At 32.8% G+C, this 10,950-nt stretch overlaps 1 non-coding gene across 1 annotated transcript; it reads left to right on the forward strand.

The window, feature by feature from the left end:
* The first annotated feature begins 7,220 nt into the window (after window positions 1-7,220).
* On the forward strand, window positions 7,221-7,302 carry Trnal-uag. Its single transcript has one exon. It is a non-coding gene; the product is annotated as a tRNA-Leu (tRNA).
* The last annotated feature ends 3,648 nt before the right edge of the window (window positions 7,303-10,950 follow it).

A 10,950-nucleotide genomic window follows, 5' to 3' on the forward strand; every position in this document is an offset into this window, starting at 1 on the left:
TGTTAAATATTATAATATCTGTAGGTAGCGTGGCCGAGCCAGTCTCTTCGGAGGCGTGGGTCCGAATCCCACCGCTGCCAGGGATTTTAACACTTATTCGTTGCCTTGATGTCAGCATTCAAATTAAGCTCATATCGTCAGATAAATCCACAGTAAATACAGTACAGTACTACATTAATCATGTCTAAGAAATAATCCAAAAATTAGATTTCTCCTGACTGTAGAAAGACAAAATAATAAGATTAAATAATTTGCTACGAAATTAATTCAGTTATTTGTAAACAACTTGTCGCTTAACCTTACCTGATTCGGGTTGCACGGTGAAACAGCCAGGTTGAAGGTCAGATTACGTCACATTTCCTCACAGCACTCGGTTAGAATACTATCCGATTATGTAACTTTCCTCTCTCCCGTTTCTTTTGATATCCATATCCTGGAATGTGGTGTGCACAAAGAAATATCAGCTGTTACTTTTGATGCATCTAGTGTTTGTGGGTCAGGAAAGTATCTTGAAACAAGAAATGGGCGTAACGTCAGAAAGAAACGGAAATGAGAAACTTCCGATACGAAGCAATGTGATGACATGTGTCGTGATTTGAGGTTTGACCGGTGTGTTTCAGATAAGGTCAAGCAACGATGTAGTTGTGTAAAATGTGTGAATCAATAGATTTTAAAGATTATCAGTGCGTCATTTACAAGACATTCATTTATCTTCATAATGCAGTTATTACTCCCACTTAACAGTAAATAGCAATATACGAATCTCGTGTGAGGGGGAAGCAGAAAATGTTAAACGTTTGTAAATGACCACCACTGATAGAACTAATAGTCCTCAAATACCATCTTGTATCATGGGGAAGAAAAAAGAAAACATGGAATATCTTACAAACACATTTATTTAATATCTGATATTTAAAGTTTTGAATAAAGTCATTCCTCCCTCTCTGCTTCGTATACCAATCTTCTCCGCGCAAAGGGAACCTCTGACCGACGCCCGCTGAACCTTTTCATCTTCCGTACTGCCACCACAGGCATCTCCAACGGGATCACAGGATTTGGTGTGCATATATCATCTGGATATTTTGATATACTTGGCGTTCGGGGAACAGGAGATTCTCTTGAAACTTGAGAAATGGGCGGGACATCCATATCGAAAGAAACTCGAAACTGGGAAGTTGTAGTGGTCATCGTACAGTATTCTGATCCGATGTAATATGATGAAATGTGCTGTGTTATGACTTTTTACCTGATTGTTTTGCTGCGTACCCCTGCAGGCAAGTAAGGTCAAGCGACGTATGGAAGCCATTTACAAAAGGAATGAATATATGATCTCGGTAATATTTCAACCCAATTCCCCTATCGAGACATATCCCCAAGATTACCAAAAAATGTTTGTAAAGAAAGACAAAGATACTTCATATTTTGGTTTCAAACAAGATCATATTATCCAATAAAGAGCTAGGCACATTTATCATACTGTGGTGTAAAAAGATACGCCGAGAAGCTAAGAGGCATTTCCAGTGATAAAATATGATATATATGATCATTTCAAGAAGACGTGAAGATTTGTGTCAGCATTCAAATTAGGCTCATATCGTTATTATGAACTACCAAATTATTGATAAGGTCTGATATCCTTAAAAAAAAAAAAAAAAAAAAAAAAAAAAAAAAAAAAAAAAACGCAGATAATTCTACAGTAAATATTACTACATTAATATAATGACATGTGTTGTGATTTGACCTTTGACCTGTGGACAGAATGCACCTTTGTGAAAGGAAATTACTCTTGGTGTGTGTGCGAGTGTTTATGAAAATCGAGGAAAAAAATTAAGAGATATATTAAGAGTTTATTAAGAAATGTCAAAAAATGCATCAGCGTATTAAATCATCTAACGAGAAGTTAACATAAATCGTTTACAGTAAGAAAACAACGTTTATTTTGTCTTGTAAAATTCAAAATTAATAAATTGTGGGTGAAGTAATAAAAAATCTTATTTTTTCTCTTGTGTTTCGTAAGACTGTTATGGCGTTAGATTATCAATCCGTCGTTATAACAATGAGATATCGATATATATGAACTATGTATACATGCATTAAGTATGTATCCATGCACAGAGTATGTATACATGCCTAAGCATGTATATGTATATTTATTTAGTGTGTATATGTATATTTATTTAGTATGTATGTATGCATATTCATTTAGTATGTATGTATGTATATTCATTTAGTATGTATGTATGTATATTCATTTGGTATGTATGTATATTCATTTAGTATGTATGTATATTCATTTAGCATGTATGTATATTCATTTAGTATGTATGTATATTCATTTAGTATGTATGTATATTCATTTAGTATGTATGTATATTCATTTAGTATGTATGTATATTCGTTTAGTATGTATGTATATTCATTTAGTATGTATGTATATTCATTTAGTATGTATGTATATTCATTTAGTATGTATGTATATTCATTTAGTATGTATGTATATTTATTTAGTATGTATGTATATAAATTCCATAAGTATGTATATAAAAATAATTTAGTATCTATGTATACATGCATATATCTATTATGTATGCATGCATATATATTAATTATGCATGTATACATGCATATATGTATTATGTATGCATGCATATATATTAATTATGCATATATACATGCATATATGTATTATGTATGCATGCATATATATTTATTATGCATATATACATGCATATATGTATTATGTATGCATGCATATATATCAATTATGCATATATATGTATATATGCATTAGGTATTAATAGGTATGTTCGTATCAAGTATTTATATATGTATTTATGTAATAAGTATGTATGTGTGTATTATGTATGTATAAAGTATGTATGTATGTATTAAGTATGTATGTTTGTATTAAGTATGTATGTATGTATTAAGTATGTAAGTATTAAGTATGTATGTATGTATTAAGTATGTATGTATGTATTAAGTATGTATGTATGTATAAGTATGCACGTACAAGTATGCACGTACAAGTATGCACGTACAAGTATGCACGTACAAGTATGCACGTACAAGTATGCACGTACAAGTATGCACGTACAAGTATGCACGTACAAGTATGTATCCATAAGTATGTATGTATAAGTATGTATGCACGTACAAGTATGTATCCATAAGTATGTATGTATAAGTATGTATGCACGTACAAGTATGTATCCATAAGTATGTATGTACAAGTATGTATGTGGGAAGTACAAGTATGTATCCATAAGTATGTATGTGTAAGTATGTATGCATAAGTATGTATGTATAAGTATAAGGATATAAGTCCGATATGCGAAGCTGAGCCTCGCCCGGGCTATGCCCATGAGGGGAGCCCGGCCTGTGCCGACTAATGCCGACTCGCTAACGTGTGTCAGCTGGTGCTGACTCGGCTTTTGTCCTTACCCGCCGCCGTGCCCAGCCACAGCAGTAACCTCCAGGCGACAATTGCAACTTCTCGCGCGAACAGCACCCCTCGGATGAGAGGCCGGTACCGGGTAAGTATGTATGCATAAGTATGTATGTATATTTATGTATGCATTAGTATGTATGTATATGTATGTATGTATTAGTATGTATGTATAAGTATGTATGCATTAGTATGTATGTACTGTATATGTATGTATGTATTAGTATGTATGTATAAGTATGTATGCATAAGTATGTATGTATAAGTATGTATGCATATAAGTATGTATGTATAAGTATGTATGCATATGTATGTATGTATAAGTATGTATGTATAAATATGTATGCATAAGTATGTAGGTATAAGTTTGTAGGTATAAGTATGTATGTATAAGTATGTATGTATAAGTATGTATGTATAAGTATGTATGTATAAGTATGAATGTATAAGTATGTATATGTAAGTATGTATGTATAAGTATGTATGTATAAGTATGTATGTATAAGTATGTATGTATAAGTATGTATGTATAAGTATGTATGTATAAGTATGTATGTATAAGTATGTATGTATAAGTATGTATGTATAAGTATGTATGTATAAGTATGTATGTATAAGTATGTATGTATAAGTATAAGTATGTATGTATGCATATGTATGCATATGTATGCATGTATAAGTATGTATGTATAAATATGTATGCATAAGTATGTATGTATAAGTATGTATGTATAAGTATGTATGTATAAGTATGTATGTAAGTATGTATGTAAGTATGTATGTATAAGTATGTATGTATAAGTATGTATGTATAAGTATGTATGTATAAGTATGTATGTATAAGTATGTATGTATAAGTATGTATGTATAAGTATGTATGTATAAGTATGTATGTATAAGTATGTATGTATAAGTATGTATGTATAAGTATGTATGTATAAGTATGTATGTATAAGTATGTATGTATAAGTATGTATGTATAAGTATGTATGTATAAGTATGTATGTATAAGTATGTATGTATAAGTATGTATGTATAAGTATGTATGTATAAGTATGTATGTATAAGTATGTATGTATAAGTATGTATGTATAAGTATGTATGTATAAGTATGTATGTATAAGTATGTATGTATAAGTATGTATGTATAAGTATGTATGTATAAGTATGTATGTATAAGTATGTATGTATAAGTATGTATGTATAAGTATGTATGTATAAGTATGTATGTATAAGTATGTATGTATAAGTATGTATGTGTAAGTATGTATGTGTAAGTACGAGTGTGTAAGTACGAGTGTGTAAGTACGAGTGTGTAAGTACGAGTGTGTAAGTACGAGTGTGTAAGTACGAGTGTGTAAGTACGAGTGTGTAAGTACGAGTGTGTAAGTACGAGTGTGTAAGTACGAGTATGTAAGTACGAGTGTGTAAGTACGAGTGTGTAAGTACGAGTGTGTCAGTACGAGTGTGTCAGTACGAGTGTGTCAGTACGAGTGTGTCAGTACGAGTGTGTAAGTACGAGTGTGTAAGTACGAGTGTGTCAGTACGAGTGTGTCAGTACGAGTGTGTAAGTACGAGTGTGTAAGTACGAGTGTGTAAGTACGAGTGTGTAAGTACGAGTGTGTAAGTACGAGTGTGTAAGTACGAGTGTGTAAGTACGAGTGTGTAAGTACGAGTGTGTAAGTACGAGTGTGTAAGTACGAGTATGTAAGTATAATTATGTAAGTATAATTATGTAAGTATAATTATGTAAGTATAATTATGTAAGTATAATTATGTAGGTATAATTATGTAAGTATAATTATGTAGGTATAATTATGTAAGTATAATTATGTAGGTATAATTATGTAGGTATAATTATGTAAGTATAATTATGTAAGTATAATTATGTAAGTATAATTATGTAATTATACTTATGTAAGTACAAGTATGTAAGTACAAGTATGTAAGTATAAGTATGTAAGTACAAGTATGTAAGTATAAATATGTATGTATAAGTATGAGTGTATAAGTATGAGTGTATAAGTATGAGTGTATAAGTATGAGTGTATAAGTGTGCAAGTTGCATCACCTGATAACGTGACCAAAGCGTATTAGGATTACATTAGATTAGCTTGTTGGCATAATTCCAACAATTGGTAGAGGGGTGAGACATGGTGTCGATTAAAACCATTGATAAGGCTAATAAGATAAACATGGCATGGTTTGTATACAAATTTATTTAATATATGTCTTTTAAAGATTGTATAAAGTCACTCCTCCCTCTCTGCTCCGTATACTAATCTTCTTCGTGCAAAGGGAGCCTCTGACCGACGCCCACCGAATCTTCTCGTCTTCCGGATTGACCTTCTGCGACAGGCAACCGCCTCCACCACAGGCATCTCCAACGGGAACTCAGGATATGGAGTGCACAAAGGAACATCGTCAGAATCTTTTGATACTATTGGCGTTTGTGGAGCAGGAAAGTCTCTTGAAACATGAGAAAAAGGCTTGATATCCATATCAGAAGAAACGGGAAAGAGGGATGTTGCTGCGGTGGTCATCGTACAGCATTCCGATCTGTAATGTAATGAAATATGGATTTGACTTTTAACCTGATTATTTCCCCGCGTATCCCCAAATCAGGTAAGGTAAGTGATGACTGATTTGTTTACAAATTATGTGACTTAATTACATCACTTCTCTTTAACCCAATTCCTTTACAGGTCGGAAGAAGAAGAAGACTGATCTTTATTTCCTGTTTCCGTCTTAGACGAGATTCGTTTATTTCTATCTATTGCAGAATTAGCTGAGATTAATAATTACATTTGAAAGAGAAATGGAAATCGTCATTCCGCGTGTTCTTACGTGACTTTACTTCATTTTCTCCCCAAAAGAACAAGATATTTGTGTATGCCAGGTACTTTCGGAAGATATAAAACTATTTTTATTAGGTTGATATCGTCAGTTCGCGCTTTGTTAAGCTTCTGTTGCTTCTTTGCATGTGTGTGATTTTTTTCCATTTATATATATACATATATATATAGATAGATAGATATGAATTGAAATTATTCTCGAAAGATAACATTTCAGTATAGGCAGTATATAAGCTGTTGGATAATTTGATAAAATGGCAAATACTTTGCAAATTATTTGGTAGCGTGGCTCAGATCATTATCTCCGATGTGTCGCTTAACCTTACCTGATTTTGGGTTGGGTATTGAAACAACCTGGTTAAAGGTCAGATCACGTCACATTTCATCACATTACTTCCGGTCGGAATACTGTCTGATGACCACTACGTAATTTCCGTTTCCCGTTTCTTTTTATTTGGAAATCACGACTGTTTCTCGGGTTTCTAGAGATGTTCCTGTTTCATAAACGCCAAGTGTATCAAAGGATGACATTACTTTGTGCACACCTATTGGTGTTATTCATGATGTGTTTACACGTATTTGCTCGTCGGAGATATCTGCATTGCCTCCACCGCAGGCATCTCCAATGGGATCCCAGGATGCGGTGTGGAACGGAAAACTCTATTGAAATCTGAGTTTATAATATGCAATTAAAAATGAAACGCAACAATATTCATCTGCACATTCCCCTGCTTCTGAATATCCTCAACGAGAAAAGAAATAAAAGGTAAAATATGAGGAAAGCAATCGTTTTCTTGATTTTATAATCAGCATATCAGGGAGCATAGCAAAGCGAAGCTGGAATTTATTTTCGCAAGATGACATTTAATATAAGCAGTTCAGCATTTGATAAGGTGGCATTATTTTGCACACGAATAGGTAGCGTGGCCGAGTGGTCTAAGGCGCTGGTTTTAGGCAACAGTCTCTTCGGGGGCGTGGGTTCGAATCCCACCGCTGCCAGGGATTGTGGCACTTCACCTTTGATCCTAGAATGTTATTTATAGATACTCCAAGAAACAATAAATAATTTCTAGTGAGAACGCATAAAATATATACCTACGATATAAACCTTATATTCATTCAAGTATTTATGTTAGGTTGATATCGTCAGTCAGTGCTGGTTTGACCTATGACAGGATTGTTCACGTTGCGCACATACACATATATCCAGATATATATTGTTGTAAGTTTTTGTGTTATATCCGTGTTATTTCTGGCATATCTCAATTCATTACATAGTCTTGATATGGCATATGCTTCTAAGTTGATATAATTTATTTATATTCATTCAGTGAAACAGTGAGGTTAAAGATCGAATCACATTGCATTCCCTTCACATAACTTTAGGTGGAAATGCTATACGATGACCACTGTAGTAATCTCCCTCTTTCGCGTTTCTTTCTAAATGATTATTACTTCTGTTTCCCAGGGTTCAAGAGAGTTGCTGTTCCACAAACGCTAATTGTACCAAAAGATCCATGCATATGTTTATATATATATATATATATATATATATATATATATATATATATATATATATATATATATGCATAAAGCATATATGGATGCAGTATGTATGTATTACATATGCGTGTATTAAGTATTGTATTGAATATGTGCATGTGCATTAAGTATGTATGTATGTATGAATTACTATGTGTGCTTGTATGACTGTGTATATTAAGTATGTATGTTGTAAATATTATTAAGCTTGTATGTATGAAAACGTTTGCTTAATCGTATAATCACACGCAAGCACAGAAAGCGCAACAATGATTAGTTTGTGGATCACAGTAAGAGCTTATTACACATTCTCTACTACACCGCTGATGAATAACACGCCATGTAATTAACTGAAGTTGATCAACACAAAACCGGAATAGAAAAACTGTTACTACACATATTTTAATAATGTACAGGTTACATGGTTTGATTGATGCTGAAATGATGCTGAGAAGAATCACTTTTTTTAAGTGATGATATGACCCACGCGTATGAGATTAGAAGTTTGTTATGGTTTGTTGACGAAATTGCAAAAACTGGAATAGGGATTGAATAATGAATATATAGAAAGCTACATGATATATGGTGTCGATTAAAACCGTTAATAAAACTCATAAATTAAATGGAATGGTCTAGACGGGATTCAACCATTACTATTTACTGCTTAGATAGTTGAGATTAAAAACTATATTTGTAAATGGAATAGAAATCTAAATTCTGCGTATTCTTACGTCCGTTTTTTTCAAAAGAACCAAATATATTTATAGAATAAAAATATATCTAAATAGTTCAACGTTTCTTTTTTCTCACTGACGTAAATGGAGTATCCATTTTCTTTTATCTATGGTGGAATTCAATACTATGTCCCTAAAACTTAGGGACATAATTGTAATTGTTATACCTATCAACAGGTGCCAACTTTAGGTACCAGTCTCTTCGGAGGCGTTGGTTCGAATGCCACCGCTGCCAGAGCTTGTGGCACTTCACTACTGAGCCTAGAATAATATTTATAGATACTCCAAGAAACGAAATAAATTTCATTTCCAGTGAAAACACTAACAAACACTTTCGGAATCATTTATATTAGGTTGATATCGTCAGTTCGCGTATATTTAAGCTATGATGAAGAACTCAATTTGCCTTGGTTTAAGATCTCTCTTGCTCGCATCGTTCGCGTCCTGTGCTGTGTTGTGAAATATATTAGTGTAGTACAAAAGAGTGATAATTTTAATTTACTCATCTTTCCTTGTATTTTTTTTTTTTTTCTCGTTGATATTTTTCAGAAGTAGGGAATGTATAGATGAATATTGTAAGTTTTGAGTTATTTCCGGTATATCCCCATCCATTATTAATTGCATATTATAAACTTCTAAGATCGCAGATTTCAATAGAGTTTTTTGTTACACAAAAGCCAATTGTTTCTAAATGCACACCATATCCTGGGATCCCGTTGGAGATGTCTGCGATGGAGGCAGTGCGGAAGACAAGCAGAGAGGAAGGAGTAAATTTATAAAACTTTATGATTTTTAAATAGATATGCATTTAAGCAAATCGATATTTACTTTTCTCAAGCATGAAGTTATTGTTTATTTGTTATTATTCCAGATTAATTAAATTTACATATGAAAGAGTGGCGAGAAGATTGTCCAGTTGTCATCGGCATGCAAAAGCTTCTTCTTGTTAGCGACCTCTGATAACCTTTATGATTTGTTTCGACTTTAGTAAGAACGGGTAAAGGAATTGGGTTAAACAATGTAATTCATTCGCATAATTTGTAAACCACTCCGTCATCGCTTAACCTTACTTGACATGGGTATACCCGAGAAAATAAAGGTCAGTCTTCCTCTTTTTCTGACCTTAGGAGGAAGTGGGCCAAACAGCAATGACGTAATTCATTCACATATTTTGTAAACAACTCCGTCATCGCTTAACCTTACTTGACATGGGTATACCCGAGAAAATAAAGGTCAGTCTTCCTCTTTTTCTGACCTTAGGAGGAAGTGGGTCAAACAGCAATGACGTAATTCCTTCACACATTTTGTAAACAACTCCGTCCTCGCTTAACCTTACCTGATTCGGGGATACGCGGGGCAAAAATCAGGTTAAAATTCAATCCACATTTCATCACATTACTTGAGATCGGAGTACTGCACGATGACCACCGCAGAAACTTCCTTCTTTCCCGTATCTTTTGATATGGATACCACGCTCATTTCTCAGGTTTTAAGAGACTTTCCTGCTTTACAAACGCCAATTGTATCAAAAGTTCCTGACGATGGTCCTATGTGTACACCAAATCCTTGGATTCCGTTGGAGATGCCTGTGGTGGAGGAAGTTGCATGCCGCAGAAGGGCAATGCGAAAGACGAGAAGGAGTGACTTTATACAATCTTTAAACGACGGATATTAAATAATTGTGTATATAAACCATTCCATGTGTAATATATTAGTTTTATCAATGATTTTAAATGACACATCTTAATGCATATACACATATTCAGTAAAATACGTAAAATACTCAGTGCAGTACTTAATGTGTTTTTATTCAATACAGCATTTAATACATACGAACATGGTTAGTACATACGAACATGGTTAATACATACATAGGTACTTCATGAATAAACACTTTATACAAGCATACTCTATGCATGCATACTTCATACATACATGGATGCATACATAATTCACAGTTGCATATATACATACATATAATCTTAATACATACATAGAATCTTAATACATACATCGAATCTTAATACATACATAGAATCTTAATACATACATAGAATCTTAATACATACATAGAATCTTAATACATACATAGAATCTTAATACATACATAGAATCTAAATACATACATAGAATCTTAATACATACATAGAATCTTAATACATACATAGGATCTTAATACATACATAGAATCTTAAAACATACATAGAATCTTAATACATACATAGAATCTTAATACATACATAGAATCTTAATACATACATAGAATCTTAATACATACATAGAATCTTAATACATACATAGAATCTTAATACATACATAGAATCTTAATACATACATAGAATCTTAATACATACATAGAAAGTTATATACA

The sequence above is a fragment of the Penaeus chinensis genome, chromosome 24 (genome assembly GCF_019202785.1).
Source record: "Penaeus chinensis breed Huanghai No. 1 chromosome 24, ASM1920278v2, whole genome shotgun sequence".
Taxonomy (NCBI): Eukaryota; Metazoa; Arthropoda; class Malacostraca; order Decapoda; family Penaeidae; genus Penaeus; species Penaeus chinensis.